Genomic DNA, 14,511 nt, shown 5'->3' with positions numbered 1-14,511 from the left:
TCAGGGTATCCATCTGAGATACATTTCAATGCTATACCTTTACATACAAGTCGTTTCCTTAGTAGGTGGCAATTTGTTTTAATCCACCATGGATCCGGACCACCTCAATCTACTTTAGACACCCCTGCTTCTCAAAGAGGCTCCATTAAAAGAGACTACAAGCCCAATGTACTGTAAGAGTAAACAAATATTATTATCACATAGACATATCTTTCTGCTGTAAATGGTCTCCAATATATTGTCTGTTCTCTGTTTGGCCTTCTACTGGTGGGGCAACCTGCACGATGACAGTAGGGTGTATCATAGCAGAAACAGGCTTCTAACATCCGCAGTGGAACAGAACAGCACAACTGAGAGACTTACAAGACAATTTTCAAAACAACACATGATGTCTGTTTCAAAACGTGTAATAGTGTGAAAAAGACTACTGTACACTACTGCTACTTTGGAGTAATTTGAGACTGTGTAAACATAGGTAAATTGATCATTTTGAGTTATGGATTATACTACAATGCTAATTTTCAATATGTTATGCTGTATGTTCACTGATTAGATCCCACTCAGCTGTTTGTTGTCTTCAGGTGCTTGCCTTATTTCACTTCTCAATTTTCACATAGCCGCTGTGAGGGATAAGATGTTTTGGTAACCAATCACACACCATGTAATTCGTACTTCTGGTATTCATAAATCCATGTGTGCACCACTACGATAATGGAAAACATATCAAGTAAAACAATTTAGTGTGGTTATTCAGCTGATTTTAATACTCTGCCCAGAGTCGGTTCCTCTATGCATATCTGGTCAATGGCAATGGCGAATGTAAGGCACTAAATCCTGATACTCATTAGTAAATGGGTCACTACTCAGTGGATGAAGGAAGGAAAAGGCATTTCATTTATTAGACCAATTTTCTCAAAAGAGAGGAGCTCCCATCTAGCCTTGTTTCCAAACCCTTGAGAGCAAACCATTCAGCATTTTATGGTAGTTAGGATCAACTTAGCATGTGGACGGCAATGCATTTTTGGTGGCAAAGCAGTTAGAAGCCGAGTTAGCAATCAGGGAAACAAACTTCCAAATTGCTGAGACAGAAATTGCTATAGCTTGAAAAATTGACAGGGTACAGCCAAGGTGTGGGGAAATTAGAAGGAAATTGTGCTCGAGAACAATAGGAAACACCTTCATGCGTTCAGCATTCACAACAGAACGATAAAGCAGTAAATCTGAACAGCTGCTAGACAGTTTACAATGGAAGGAGCCCTACTCCAGGCTGTAAAACCTGAAGTGGGTTAGATTCAATGGCTGGGCATAAATGTTGATATGTATCCTTCCTGAAGTAATAGGCTCTTCCAGAAGGTACACTGTCTGTTCCCACTGTAACATGGTTTACAGAAGCAAATAGTGCCAAACGGCACCTGAAAAAAGAAAACAAATCAAAGATAAAATATCTACTAGTCAAAAGAGGACTCGTAGGAAAACGTCAGCTAACTGATCAGAAATATAACTTGTACTTTGCTTCTCAATATACTCGTTAACTTGGTGGCAACATCTCTGACTCCTGGCCAACTCAACCCTCTCCTCTTGATTTTCTTTGGCATTTGTGGGCATGATGTGTGTCTTAGATGTCAGCACATTCAGAGGAGTAACATTGGAACCATAGTTCACCACAGAATTTCAGTAAACCCTTTGAGGCTTAAGAATGCTCACACATTGATCAGGGTGGTTAACGTCTTCCAAACCATAATAGGATGTATTTTGTCCTTGAGTGGTTCCAAATTGGTGGCCAAAGAAGATCACCAAGCTCTGTCCAAAGTGGCACAAAATGGTACCGCCACTGTGAACTTTGCCCTTTGTAGTACCAGCAATACTTTGTCCAGGTGTCAGTGGTGATCTGTCGAGAACAAAGCAATTTTGAGGGAGGAAACCAGAATGTTTCTGGACCACTCAGAGTATGGTTCACCAATCTTTGAAAATTGGCCGAGCTAATCTTGAGTCCAAGTGGCATGATTCTAAGTTAGGACAAGACTTCTTTGGTGGATAACTCCACTTCCCTCTTGCAAACTAAGGCCAAGGCAATCTCTCAGTACTATAGACTGACTGAAAAAGGAAGTCTTCTACTTGCAAATCATGGTCCGGACAATCTGTCAGTAAAAGCTGGAAGATCCCAGAAAATAGGCAGCCACAACTGGTCCACAAACTTGAGGAATGAGGATTGAGAAGCATGTCAGTATCAGTGACTGCACTGAGGCCTCAGTAATCTACACATTATTATAGGTCTATGAGGAAAGTGGTTTATTATAGGTGTGGGTGTTTGTGCAATCCCACCATGTAATAAACTCACAAATCCATATTGGGTCCTGTCAGACTCGTTTGTAAAACCTTAGCTCAAACCTGGGTAGCTGTCGTTTCGCGGAGTCAGGCTTTGTCAAAGGAAAAAGTGCAAAGCTTTTAGAAGTATCAAAACAGTGAAATAAGGAGGAGCTTAGCACGGATCCGAGATGGCCGCGTGAGCACAGGGCTCCCGAGACCCTCGCCGCCTCCCGCATCTATCCTGCATGATATCCTGATTCCGAAGATGGGTTATTGAAGGCGCAGCCCAGCTGATGTACTAGCTGCTTTCCGGGATCGATTTGGACTTCGGGTTCCTGAGTTATGCTATCCTGTACTTTTGCTGCCTACACCGTAGAGCCACCTGGACCTTGAGTCGCGGCTGTGCCCGGGCAGGAATTCAACAACATCGGTTAGAGGGACCCAGATCGCGGCCCGCACTAACTTTCGGTTTCACTTCTGCTGCTTATCGTTCCTCCTCATCGAGACGGACACTGGGCGTAGCTGGCTCCTGTGCTCATCATCCGGGCCTGGGGCCTGCAAGTGCCTGGCTGTGGACTTCCGTTGGCTTGATCTGCCTCTGGGATTCCTTGAGGGATCACTGGGGAACCATTTGGACCAGATCTCAAGCACCCCTTCGGGGCACCCAGCCCGCCATGTCAGGCAAGCCTGAGGGTGATAAACGGAAAGTTAAGACCACCTTCCTAGGAGGCGCAACCCAAACAAATGGTATGGACCGTTATACGCATCCTAAAGGGTCCCCCGGTGGCACGCCGAAGGCCCGGGAAGAGATGACGGACGACCCTACTGTGTCTGCGGATCTAACGCTACAGGACATCATGGGCGCCATTGCTGGCATCAAGACATCTATTGGCCAGCAATACCAGGCCCTAGCCCTGAAACTAGACACGGTGGCCATCGATATTAATCTCATCAGAACAGATCTGGCGAAGACGAATGAGAAGGTCAAATCTTTAGATTTGTAGACCTCTAGCCTCGCGACAGACGTGTCTGACTTGCAAACTGAGGTACGCAACTTGCGATCCGCTAACGACTTCTTTGTTCGTCTGGAGGATTTTGAGGGTCGTGCAAGGCGCAATAACGTGCGTATTATTGGGGTCCCGGAGAGTTCTGGATCGCTATCCACTGATCTTCTTGTCGAGGATCTTATCCTCAATCACCTTACCCCCAAGGGGTTGAGTAATTTTTTTGCGGTGGAACGTGCGCATAGAGTACCGGGTGGACAAGCGAAGCCAGGTTTTCCCCCTCGGCCTATCATCACCAGAATCTTTAATTTCAGGGACCGAGACGCCATTTTGCAGGCTGCGTGGACGAGTGGTCCTACGCAGTTCGAGAACATCACAGTGAACTTTTATCCTGATTTTTCCCAATCCGTCCAGAGGCAAAGGATAGGATTTCAGGGGGTGAAAAGGCATCTCAGAGCTATGGACCATGAAGTATGCGATGCTGTTCCCGGCCCGGTTGCGTGTGGAATATGAAGATCGGACACTCTTTTTTGATCGCCCGAACGGAGTAAGTGACTGGCTAGATACGTTGCCTGCCCGTAGCAATCGTGAGGAACACACAGGTGGTGCGGAAGGGGGGCCGTCGGAACAAGAATGAACCCGGGACCCCGGGACCCGAGTCCCGATCAATGGACACAATGGACAACTGCGGCATGCTGCCTTCTGTGATCGTTCGCTTTCAACTGCATCTCCGGAGGCGGCGGGGAAAGAAGGACCCTTTCCTCCTCTGGGGTTCTTTGTGTAGATTAGTTTTTTGCTAGGGCGACAGGCACACTGCAAGTTGGGGTTGCTTTTGAGGCTATGCAGGGGTGCAGGGTGGGGGGTGTTGCGCTGGGGTCTTGCTGGGGGGAGGGGGTGAGCGTGTTGGGAGTGTTTCACTTTTCTTTTTCTTCAAGGCAACAAATTATTATGGCTTTGGACTTTGGTGTGGTGCTCGTTATGAGATGGGAGATAAGTGTAGGTCCGGATGGGGGGTAGGGGGTTGAAACTACTGTGCTGGAATGTGAATGGGTTGGGAGACCGGATAAAGAGGGGAGTGGTATTGCAGATGTTGCGGCGCCTTTCCCCTGATGTTGTGTTACTGCAAGAAACTCATTTGATTGGAAATGCTTGCCACGCTATGAACAGGCGGGGATATCGTCTTGCTGCTCATTCTGGGTTCACCTCTAGTTCTAGAGGGGTGGGTATCTTAGTAAGGACTTCTCTTCCCCTGGAAATCCATTACATCGTTTTAGACACTAGGGGGCGATATGGTGCGCTCATCGGCAGGTGGGAGGGGAAAACTATCTCACTGGTATCGGTCTACGTCCCGCCTGGCCTACAAACTACTACTTTTGCAGATCTGGGACGGGTTGTTTTGGGTCTCCCAGATGGTATCCTGATACTGGGTGGTGACTTTAATTCAGTAGTATCCGGAAGGAAGGATCGCTATCGCCCCAGGGACCTCACCAATGCACAATCTTGGTTGGGATCCTTTTTAGAAGCGCTGGGGCTCGTGGATTGTTGGAGGTTGATGCATCCAGAACAGGCGCAGTACACATTTCACTCGGCGCACATGGTAGTCTATCTAGACTGGACTATATCCTGATACCGGCAGCCCAGTCTTCGTCAATTGGGGAGATTAGACACTTAGCTCGAGGTATCTCGGACACTCCCCTCTCTGGTTTCAGATAAATACGAATATAGGTACTGAAGGGAGGGTAGCCCCGATTAATCCGTGGTATCTTCATAACCCCAAAACTCGTACTGAACTGATTAAGTCATTGGATTTATACTTTGCAGAAATTGTGGGATCTGTGTCATCGCCTGTTTTGTTGTGGGAGGCGTTTAAGACGGTCATCCGGGGACAAGCATTGTCGCTGATTGGATGTGCTAAGAAAAGTAGGAATGAAGCGGTTGTCCGCCTTGAGACTGAAATTACTGAGTTGGAAAATGCCTTGGAGCAAAATGTTACCCGAGATCAGCTTCATATTCTCAGTCTTAAGCAACTTGAATATAAGAATCTTGTCACCAACGCAGCTAAGATGATGAGTAGAGAACAACAGGGACGACTGTATGATGTGGGTGATAAGGCGGGAAAGTTGATTGCATGGCTGGATAAAAAGGAGAGGGCGAGCCGTGTGATTCCAGTGATTGAGAGAGCTGATGGTGTGCGAGTGACTGATCCAGTTGACATTGTTGAATGCTTTGCTGATTATTTTCGAGGAGTTTATTCTCCGGTGTCTGACAGGCCCGAGGAGGATTCCCATTTATTGCTAAGAGATATCGCGTTGCCCTGTTTGTCTGAGTCCGACAGAGACTGGCTGGATGCTGCGCCCTCAATTGACGAGGTAGCTCTCGCACTGCGCTCTATTCACTCCGGAAAGGCCATGGGCCCTAACGGTCTTCCCATTGAACTATATAAGCTGCGCCCTGACATGCTAGCGCCATATCTTTGCAATATGTTTTTGGCGGCGCAGGAAACTGGCTCCCTTCCTCGTGATCAGCGTCTTGCAACCATTGTGGTGATCCATAAGGAGGGGAAGCCACGGGACCGCTGTGCGTCCTACAGGCCTATCTCACTTCTAAATGCTGAGCCTAAGATTCTTGCGAAACTACTCGCAAATCGATTGATAAAAGTAGTCAGTATTCCGAATCGTAACACAGCCTTAAATTGACGGCGTTTGCATGGTGTTCTCGCGAGGGCGACGTCACTGCGTGAGCCGGCCATCTTGGCGTCCCTGGATGCCACGATGGCTTTTGATACAATTGAATGGCCGTATCTTTGGGCTGCACTAGCAAAGTTTGGTTTTGGCAATGGATTTATTGGTTGGGTGAAGCTTCTGTATGAGACACCACTTGCTCAGGTTGTGGTAAATGGCCGGGTCTCAGGGCCCTTTGTCCTTGGGAGAGGAACGCGGCAGGGTTGCCCTCTGTCCCCGCTCCTCTTTGCCCTCGCACTGGAACCTCTCACTGCCTGGCTGCGGTGGGAGCCCTCGATGAGAGGTATACATTGGGCTCCGCACTTTGAGGACCGCATATCACTATATGCGGATGACATTTTATTGTACCTCACGTCGCCTCAAACATCATTAAATGTTTTGTTCGATGTGCTTAACTCGTTTCGGAAAAACTCCGGCCTCGTTATTAACTGGACCAAATCTCATATATACGTGCTTGCGGATGGCGTCCCTCTCTTACTGTGTGGTTGTCCTATCCAGGTATCGCAATCCGGTTTTAAGTACCTGGGAGTTTATATTTCATTGAATCCTGTGGTCCGCTATGAGCGTAATCTACTTCCCCCGCTGCAGCGTTTACAATCAGACGTAGTGAGTTGGCGTAGATTACCGTTGTCTCCATTGGGGCGTGCAGCTCTCTTCAAAATGATGTCCCTACTGAGGTTTTTATATGCCCTCCAGAATACATTCAATGTGATTCCATCGAGGTACTTTCGAGAGGTGGAATCCTTACAGAGGCAATTGATATGGGGCGGGCGCTCGCGTATTGCTCTTCCGAAACTCACGCTTCCTTGGTATGACGGTGGTATAGCGCTTCCGGATATCAAGCGGTATTATTGGGCTTCCCAGCTCGCTGCAATCAATCACGGGATGTATGGCCCGGCGTTGAATCCAGCGTTTGAAATGGAAAAATGGCTACTACCGGGGGGAGATTATAATAGGGCGCTTTATTCTGTATCCTAGCGTTTACAGCTTTCCGGTCCGACGGGGATCGCTGTGCGAGTGTGGCATAGTGCGACCACAGCTATGGGCTGGAGGGGTCGCTTGACCCGCGCGACCCCGCTTTATGCTTCTGAGAGATTGGGTTGCCTGTGGAGAACGAAAGGATTCGAGAAATGGGATATGATTGGCATCAGCAAAATACATGATCTTTGGGTGAAGGATAGGATAAAGACATTCGCAGAATTACAAGCGGAATACAAGCTAAGTGATAGAGAATTCTTCCGCTATGCTCAAGTCCACCACGCGTTGAACTCGGTTTTCCGGGTGGGCTGTGACGTTCCGGAATCCTCCCCCCTCGAAGATCGTATATTAGATGGCCATGTGCCGGATAGCACCATTTCCTTGATCTACAAAAAGATGATCAATGATCGCTCGAGCTTGCTTCAGCGCCTCAGGGCGACTTGGATTGCTGATGGTATTGAGTTGGATGACGAGGATTGGCAGTCTGCGATCTCCTCCCCCAGGGAGGTTGCAATCCCGGCCCGTCTCCGTTTGGTCCAGCTTAAAATCCTTCATCGGGTTTATGTTACTGACCCTCGGCTGATTCATATGGGTTATTCGACGGACGGCTTGTGTAGGCGTGGATGTGGCCTACTTGGTACCTTTCTTCACATAATTTGGGAATGTCCTGTGATGGTGCTCTTTTGGAATCGTATACATGAGGTGATGAATGAAGTCACGGGTGTTGTGATGCTGCCAGAGGCCCGACGATGTTTGCTGAATGTGTGGGGGCCGAATGATTACGATGTGTCGCAGCTGCGATGGACTACCCTTGGTAATATGATTGCAAAGAGAGACATCGCACAGCTCTGGGGGTCCCACAGGCCACCCACAGTGGCGGCTTGGAAAGAGAACATGGACTGGTGTATGTTTAGAGAGAAGACAGTATATGTGGCAAGAGACAGACCCAGAAAGTGGGGGAAAATCTGGAATCAATGGAACTCGTATCGGGGAGATATATGTACGCCCCCTCTCACGGAAATCCCTAGTCCCCCCCAGACTCCCTGACCCGACATTCCTGATGTAGTATAACTAATTTTGTGTTTCCTGCTCATGACCCCCTCATCTCTGTACAATAACTCCTGTATCATACTATTGTGTATCTCCCGCCCACCTTGAGCACTCTCCCGTTTAATGTAACACTGCCGTATTGCCTTGTTTGTTTTTTCTGTGTTGTTTTATTATAATAAAAAAAGTTATCAAAAAAAAACAGTGAAATAAGGAAGAAACACTACACAAAGAAAATCAGACACCAATTTATAAGAAGCATTGGCAAAGCCAATAGGTCTTCCTGGTGTGACATCAGCTGGCTTTGTCTTTGTCTTTTAGCCATGTTGTACAGTAGTGTGGCTGCTGTTCAGCATAACTAAATGTTAATGGCATGACATAAAGTAGAGTGGCATAGAGGAGAAGGAGGGGAGTGGAGTAGAGAGGCACAGAGTGGAGTGGCGTGAAATAGAGTAGATTAGCGTAGAGTAGAGTGGCATAGGGTAGAGTGGCATAGAATAGATTAGAGTGGTGTAGAGGAGAGTGGAGTGGCAAGGAGTGGAGTGGCGTTCAGTAAAGTGGTATACAGTAGAGTGGAGTGGTGTAGAGAGGAGTGGTCTACAGTTAGGGTGCCATACACTAGAGTTGCATAGATTACAGTGGCATAGAATAGAGTGACATATAGTAGAGTAACGCAGAGCAGAGTAGAGTGGGCTTGCAATAGGGTGGAGTGACATAGAGTGGAGTGGCGTAAAGTAGAGTGCGTAGGGTAGAGTGGTGTAGGGTAGAGTGGCATAGGGTAGAGTGGTATAGAGTGGGGTGGTGGAGAGTGGAATGGAGTGGTGTATAGTGGAGTGGCATGGAGTACAGCAAAGTGGCATTGTGTGGAGTAGAGTGGAGTGATATAGAATGAGGTGGTGTATACTGGAGTTACGTTGAGTGGAGTAGAGTGATGTAGAGTGAAGTGGTGTAGAGTGGAGAGGCATAGAATAGAGTAGTGTAGAGTAGAGTAGAATGGCACAGAGTGGAGTTACATGGAGTGGGGTGTAGTGAAGTAGAGTGGCATGGAGTGCATTGTGTGGCGTAGCGAAGCGTTCTGTAAACTATAGCGGTGTAGAGTGGCATTATGTGGAGTGGAGTGGCATAGAGTGAAGTAGATTAGGATAGAGTGGAGTGTTGTAGAGTGGAGTGGCATAGAGTACAATGGACAAGACTAGAGTAGTTTACATTAGAGTGGCAAGGAGTGGGGTGTTAAAGACTGGAGTGGTGTGTAGAAGAGTGGCATGAAGTTGAGTGGCTTAGAGTGGCATAGAGTTGAGTGAAGTAGAGTGCAGCAGAGTGGTATAGATTAGAGTAGCATGGCATAGACTAGAATGGTGTTCTGTAGAGTGTCATAGAGTAGAGTACTGTAGAGTGGAATGAAATGAAATACAGTGGCACAGAGTAGTGTGGCATAGAATGGAGTGACATAGTGTGTCATGAAAAGGCATTGTGTGGAGTGGAGTGTCATAGAGTAGGGTGGTATGGAGTGGCATAGAATAGAGTGGTGTGAAGTGGAGTGCCATAGAGTGGCATGGAGTAGAGTGGAATGGTGTCAAGTGGACTGGAGTGGTGTAGAGTGGACTGGCATAGACTAGAATGACAGAGAGTAGAGTGGCATAGAGTAGAGTAGCGTGAAGTGGAGTGGCATAGAGTAGAGTGGCATAAAGTAGAGTGGCATACAGTGGAGTGGCATAGAGTGCTGTATAGTAGCATTGTGTGGAGTTGAGTGGTGTGGAGTAAAGTAGAGTGGAGTGGCGTATAGTGGTATAGAGTACAGTGCAGTGTGTAGAGTGATTCAGAGTGTAGTGGGCTAGAGTGGAGTAGCATAGAGGTGAGAGGCGGAAACAAGACAGTTGTGGGTATAAGCAACCAAAGTATAAATAGAAACAGGAACTATGATGAAAGCAACATAAACACGAAGCTGTATGCCTGTGTTAAAAGTAGGAAAGCACATTGCACATCCAGGAATAATACTGAAATGCTTTGAAAATAAAAGAAATAGTGTGTTGCAAAAAAGACGATGATAAACAAAGATGAGAAAAAAACATGTACATGGTTGATGCTCCAGGTAGGAGCTAACACAAGGAAGGACGAGAAGCCTATGAGAACTAAGCAATCAAAAGATTGTAAATGAGAGTGACAATGAAAATATCTGATGGTATGCTGTGAGTGGATTGTAAGCCCACTGAGTCGTAAACAATACATCATGTGTTGTGTAGCCAAGACCTCAAAATAACTCTTGTTTTCATGAATTGTCAGACACCATAATGGACACCAAAGCTTTTTGAATAGATACACCATAAAGCCAATATAAATTGCTGCTTTTCACTGAAATTGCAAACAAGCATTGGCTACGACTGTGGTTAGCGGTTACTTTGAAAACTTTTGTTAAGTTGAGCCCAATTACTTTAATTCAATTTGAGGGACCAACTGTGGCAGGGAGCAATTCGCAAGGGCCAATGACGATTAGTAGGGCAGTCTCCAGTCCAATACCAGGCTCTATGAGTAAACCATTGTAGACATCAATGTTGTGGTCTGAATGCAAGTTATATACGATGCTGAAGATGCTGAAGGATTCTGAGGATGCTCCTCTGGTGATGAGGGTTTTCCTGTGGCCACCCTTCAACACACAAACACAGTGGGATGACTTTGGCCACAGAGGTCGATGTTCCTGAAAGTCCTGGTGAAGCCCAGCCAAAAATCACTTGCCACTCGTCTCTGATGATAGCGAAACCAGTGGTTCCCTTTAACTGAGTTTAGTGTCCCACTTGGGCAACCAAACTGCACTTTGCCAACACTCCTGGGTGCAGCAGACTTGGGAACAACTTTTGCATGTCGAGACTTGATCACCCAGGCTGCAATTCTGTGGCCAGTAGCGGTCAGGCAATCTTGGTTACCAACTTGCCAAGGTGGCTTATTCAGGTTTTAGTGGCCCTGTAGCTGTAACAGGAAGTCAGCCAACTGACTCTTGGAGCCACTTTTACAGTCTGGGGCTCGGGATGACTCTTTCTCAAGCATGGCACGAGATGCACAGCCCTCTTGGTTTTAGCCCAAGGATAAGCGGGTGCAGTTCAGTCTTTCAGTGCAGCTTCTCTTTGCCAGGTCCAGAGAACAGCAGGGCAGTCCTTCTTTGATTCTCTCTCCAGTATAGATGTGATCTGAGTTCTGGGTGCCAGGGGTGCCACTTTTATGCCCAGAAATTTTCATCTGAGGATGCTGTGGCTACTAGCCAATAGACTACCGGGTCTGATCCGATAATGACTTCCTGCAAAGTTATCTCAAGAAGCAATATTCTGCCCACTCCCAAGATGGCAGAACCGCTCTCTCGGTGTGTAGAGCTTGGAAGCCCACCCTAAAGGTGTCTCCAACTGAGGGTTACACACACCCTTGGGAAAACTGTTTGGCAACTGTTAACCCCCCTCTGCCCCTCAATGCTAACCTGTTTACCAGAACTCAAGAGCAGTCCCTCTTGTGTGTGTCCACCATTTGCCCTTCAAACATGACTTCCCCTATGAAGCTCACCTATTGGGGTCACACTCTGTTTGGCCTCCCTGCCAGGAAGAGGGAACACCTCGTTCAATGGCAGGCCCCTTTGTGTTTCTGAGAGTCATTCACACCTCCCCCAGAAAGCAGAATAATGTTTTGTGGCCAGCAACCATAAATAAACAGTCACTGAAAACATTTGTGCAACAGAGTAGCAGCTTTCTAAATATTACATTAAATTCGACTTGAGCATCCAGTCGGGTTTAATGCAATGGTTCTTTTGTTACCTTGAAGTACCAACTTTAGTGGTCCCATTCAGTAGTTAGCACAGCTGAGTGATCAGTGTGTAGCCCTGCACTCACCAATGGGGCTACTAGCCTTTCTACAGGAAAAAATAAAATTTGGGGTTCTTACTATTAGAACATGTAAAAACACATGATTTTAATATATAGCGCCCTGCCTTAGAGACCAATAGGCCTGCCCTAAAGGGGGCTTAAATATATAAAAAAAGGAAGGTCTGGACTGTCATTAGTTTCAATGGCAAAGTAAGGTTACCAGTTGGAAGGCTACTCTGACAGCCATCAATGGCAGGCTTGGAGCCATGCTTTACTTTGTCACACTCGTGGTCTACAAGGGGCACTTTAATGTTCAGGCCCTGGGTACCCCTGGCACCATATACATGAGACTTATAAGCATGTTAACTTATGCCAGCTGTGGAAGAACCAATCAGACATATACCTTTTAATGGTCAGTGTATATGCACTGAGGCCTGATCAGCAGGACCTAGTGCATTAGAGTCATTACACCAGTACTTATTCGTAACAAATGTAGGTACAAATGTGGGGGTGAACCTTCAAAAAGCCATCTCCTCAGATGGTCACTTAACCGAAGCCTCAGGACAATTATCACTATGCTATGATAGGCACTTTGTGATGGCTCACTGATCTCCAGGTCTTTAATCTTGGTGGTTTCCACTGGATATGTTCAGAAATGTTTCAGGCATTGGATTATGGTAGGCTGTATTAGCACTGCGGATGTACAATGTTGTTAGATGTGGGATTAATGGACATTTCCCAGAGAAGCACCCTAACAGAGGCTTATATTTTTCACTCTTTTTATATGTTTGATGGTGGAGAGTTGAACCCCCTCAACAGAACCACTGCACATACTGTTCTGTAGCTAATCTGGGAGGCATTCTCTGCAAAAGCTATTGACCAGCAGTTGTATTTGAGCTGTTTTGCATTGTAAAAACTGTAGGGCTTTATAGTGGCATCAAAATCGTAATAAATAATTGACTTTGCTAATCTTCCTTAAGGCCATGGAGGGACTGCTTCAATTATCTTCTAACGTACAAGTCTTTCTAGTTTTCATAAACAGAATCTCTTTCCCTTCCTGGTAACCATAAGAGTAACCATCTGATAGTAGCACTCGTTGATGAGCTCCTAGCTGGCCTGGAGATTGAACTTCACTTCATGTGTGAGCCATGGGGGTCTCAGGATGTAGTCCACCCTATCAAGTTTAAGAGAGCTTGGGTTGCCCTGTAAACCTTCCTGGCTGGAAAAGGGTAAGGGGATGCTCTGAAGAGCAGCTTGTAGATTCTGAAGCCAACCCCAATTCCTCCTCATCAATGGGGTTTCTGGAGAACCCATCATATTCTTAGTTTTTTTGTTAAAATGCTAAACCAATTCACTGAGGTTGTGGTGATCAGAGGTAAAGAAGTGATAACTCAGTTCTACTGAGCTCTATGAAGTTAGTCTCCTCGTCTGATAGCATCTTGTTAGGGGAACAATCAAGGGTAAAAATTCCCAACAGAGCAAAGGCCACCATGTGGGTGATTGTCCTTGTGAGGAGCACTGCCTCAAGGTACCTGTTGGCATGGTATACCACATCAAGTATGCACTTGTTGTCTGAGATTGTCACAGGTTTCATGGGACTGAAAATGTCCTTCTCTGTCCTCTCCTATGGCTGATAACTATATGGGAGGATATGTGGTATGCCCACCTGACTTCTAGATGATGAGTAAGTGGACTGGTGTGGTGAAACAGCTTTCATATACATATCTCGGAATACACTTGGCTTCACACCAGAGGAGACCTTGGAGAGTTCACCAGAGTGACTGGACATAAATAGAGCCTCTAGCTATCACAAACTCTACCCTGAGGAGAGAAAAGTTGTCCCAGCCTAGTTGACTTGGCTGTCAGACTGTAAGTTTGACTAGGACAGCTCACGGATTCTGGTCTGCTGAAGACAGTCTGAGCCTTCTGCACTCCTCACCACAAGATGGAGGCTGTTGAACATTCAATCTTGCTGGATCCAGCTATTCCAAAAACACCTGTTGAGTTATAGAGCCTGGCCAAGACATGGACCCCTGCATGTACTGAGAAATTGTGATGAAGTGGTACGGCAGGCACACCCCTCTGAGGCAAATTTTCCTACCTTCTTTTTTTCTGTTGCTTCCTTGAGATTGCTGAGCATTGTGGTCCAGCACTGGGTGACCAGCCAGTTAACCCAATCTACATACTTGTGTGGTCCCCCTGGAGCCCAGGGTGCATACAGACAGTGGCTTTCGAGTGACTCGCCGCACCCCTGAGGTCAGCATTGCTTCACTGTATTTCCACTTAACTACCAAAGCTTTGCAAAGCTGCCCCATTAATTTGTGTTTCCTTTCTGTTTTGATGTTTCTCTTTAGTATTTAAAGATTGTTCACAAAACCTAAATGTGGGAAAAAATTTAAAATATCAAAGTGATACAAAGAATCTTATTTTGGTGGGAAAATATATGAGCCACCGATTCGTGTTACAATTTCCCTTCACTTTAAATTTCTCCCGTTAAATAAAAATGGTTGTATGTTTGTGCTATACATGCAACGGTGCTACATACGGCGAAAGGTATATCCTGTGCCACAAGTACATATGACACAGGCTCTCATT

At 46.4% G+C, this 14,511-nt stretch overlaps 1 protein-coding gene across 2 annotated transcripts in view; it reads right to left on the bottom strand.

The window, feature by feature from the left end:
* LOC144754727 (dimethylaniline monooxygenase [N-oxide-forming] 2-like) overlaps window positions 1-14,511 on the bottom strand; it is a 400,207-nt gene that overhangs the window by 1,947 nt on the left and 383,749 nt on the right. The gene's annotated exons all lie outside the window — the stretch shown is intronic.

The sequence above is a fragment of the Lissotriton helveticus genome, chromosome 1_1 (genome assembly GCF_964261635.1).
Source record: "Lissotriton helveticus chromosome 1_1, aLisHel1.1, whole genome shotgun sequence".
In the NCBI taxonomy this organism is placed as follows: domain Eukaryota; kingdom Metazoa; phylum Chordata; class Amphibia; order Caudata; family Salamandridae; genus Lissotriton; species Lissotriton helveticus.
Note: the sequence above shows the minus strand (reverse complement) of the source record. Positions and strands in the feature narration are given on the sequence as shown.